This window comes from Octopus bimaculoides, chromosome 10 (assembly GCF_001194135.2).
Source record: "Octopus bimaculoides isolate UCB-OBI-ISO-001 chromosome 10, ASM119413v2, whole genome shotgun sequence".
Classification (NCBI taxonomy): Eukaryota; Metazoa; Mollusca; class Cephalopoda; order Octopoda; family Octopodidae; genus Octopus; species Octopus bimaculoides.
In genome coordinates this window covers 90,908,872-90,911,176 of record NC_068990.1, presented here as the reverse complement: position 1 = coordinate 90,911,176, position 2,305 = coordinate 90,908,872, and the positions used below count along the sequence as shown (strand labels likewise).

Below are 2,305 nucleotides of genomic sequence, written 5' to 3'. Positions count from 1 at the left end.
TCCTAAAGCCAAATTCTCGAAGTATTCCATGTATATATTGGCTATTATCGGTGATAATGGCGAACCCATAGCTAAACCGTCTTCTTGTCGATATATATCAGTGTCCATACTGAAGTAGGTAGTTTCTACACAGAAAGTCAACATTTCCATCAAGTTTGTTATTGGTATACTAGTGCGTTCTTTTAGATGGGTGTCTGTCACTAGTTTTTCTTGAATCACCGATAGTGCTTCACCAGTTGGGACTTTGGTGAATAGACTTATCACATCTAGACTCACCATCTGGTTGGATTCTTGATCCTTGATCAATTCTGTGAAGTGGGTGGAATTCTTGACGTATGATGAAACTCTCGAAAAATGCTTATCTTTATATTTCTTAAGAATGTTGAACGAATGACGTGTAATATTCTTGTTGTGTAATATTCGTATGTTCCAAACAACTGAAATTACCACTCAGATAAAAATGTTAAATTTTGGGGTTTTTTTTCTTTCGAATTTTTGTTCAGACATCCCATAAATTTATCAGAAGATCTCTTCCGGCGAAAGTAAATCCTTAACATAGCAAAAAAACAGAATCCCAAACACTGGTATTTCTCTTGAGAACCAAAAATATTTCAGCTCCCAATAATGACTGATAATCTACAAAGCCAAATTAGTTCCATGGCGGAATATTGCAAACAAATACTGAACCACATTTAGAGATGGTTTTAATTAAACGTCTTTAAGTTACCAAAACGTTTTTTTTTTTGTTTATTTATTTCACAAGTCACATACTTTTAAAATGGAAGCATAGCTGACTCTTAAAACATCATTACATCCAAAAGATTTAATGTTTATTTAAATGTTGTTTCCAATTAAATAGAAATATGTTTGCTAAACATTTTTTTTTCTCTCCTCGTAATAATGTACTTTTCAAAACGACACGATTTTCTTTTTCTGTTTCGTAAGCAATTCTTCGTTGCCGTTTCAGCGTTTGGAGTAAAATGACGATGTTTACGTGATGTATTTTCATACCTTCCATTTAATGTATCCATTTTACTTGATATATTTTTATGCATTATAACTGAAATATACTTCTCCATTTTTCTTTTTTTTCTTTTTCTTTTTTTCAAAAATACGCCTTATTCTCCGTTGCAAAAACAGTTTATCAACATGGCATACTGACAACTCTTTTCGAAAAGTAAACAAAACTATAATGTGAAAGTTTCTGGAAGAGAAATTTATGAATGGAGATGTATATCTATCCAGACAATATACAGAAATTGAAAGTTCACCAGCATCGAGGTACCATTTAATTGCATGGATTTGTATTTATATAAAATTACTTCGATTTTCTGTAAAATATTCATGATGGAACCTCGATATAGTTACTCGATCTGCTAGAAAGTCTAGCCAAATCTCCTCAACCAAATCTCATTCCGAGTTCGATTCCAGGTAGTAACCTGGAATTCGACTTTGCCCTTCATCCTTTCGGGGTTGATTAAATAAGTACCAGTTACGCACTGCAGTCGATGTAATCGACTTAATCCCTTTACCTGTCCTTGTTTTCTCCCTCTACGTTTAGCCCCTCCCCCGCCCCGTGAGCAATAATGAAATATATAGTAGAAGGCACTTACCCAAGGTGTCACGCAGTGGGACTGAACCCGGAACCATGTGATTAGGAAGCAAGCTTCTTACTACACAGCCACGAGGATATATTGTGACGGAGAATTAACAGAGTTGGAAAAAATGCCTTACGGTATTGATTTCCATTCTGTGCCTTCAAATCCCGCCGGTAGGGAGGTAACCTTTTCCCTTTCATCGTCCCGGGCTCTCGTATAAATATAATTTGTACTATTAGTAGATGCAGCAGTTATTATTAATAAATCTTAAAGTTACAAGGCCCAGGACAAAAATAAATAAATAAATAAGTGAATAAATGAATAAATAAATAAATAGATAAATAAATAGACAAATAAAACGTGTGAAGTGAGGGGAATTTGGCACCTTTTTCTAGCATGATAGCTATTAAGTTCGGTGCTGTTTCTTTTTTTTATAAATGTGAGTAAGAAGATAGATTAAAGCTTGTCAAGAGAAATATTTCAATTTCCAGCCCGTCTGGCCATAGTGTGATAAGCATATGTTTTATGGCGGTGACTTCGAGACATTTTAAGCTTTTAACAAACAGGCAGAATAATTCATAGATAGATATTGGTGAGCCACTGTGTGTGTGTGTGTGTGTGTGTGTGTGTGTGTGTGTGTGTGAATGAATAAATGTATGAGGGCTGTCTTAGAGTGTATGTATATATATAGAGTGTATATATATATA

The 2,305-nt window shown here is 34.4% G+C and overlaps 1 long non-coding RNA gene across 1 annotated transcript in view; it reads left to right on the top strand.

Moving 5' to 3' along the window:
• The window catches only part of LOC128248864 (uncharacterized), a 67,751-nt gene that overhangs the window by 40,401 nt on the left and 25,045 nt on the right, over positions 1 to 2,305 (top strand). The window contains exon 2 of the long non-coding RNA XR_008264989.1: positions 1,141 to 1,281. This is a non-coding gene — a long non-coding RNA (uncharacterized LOC128248864). The remainder of the gene's footprint in view (positions 1 to 1,140; positions 1,282 to 2,305) is intronic.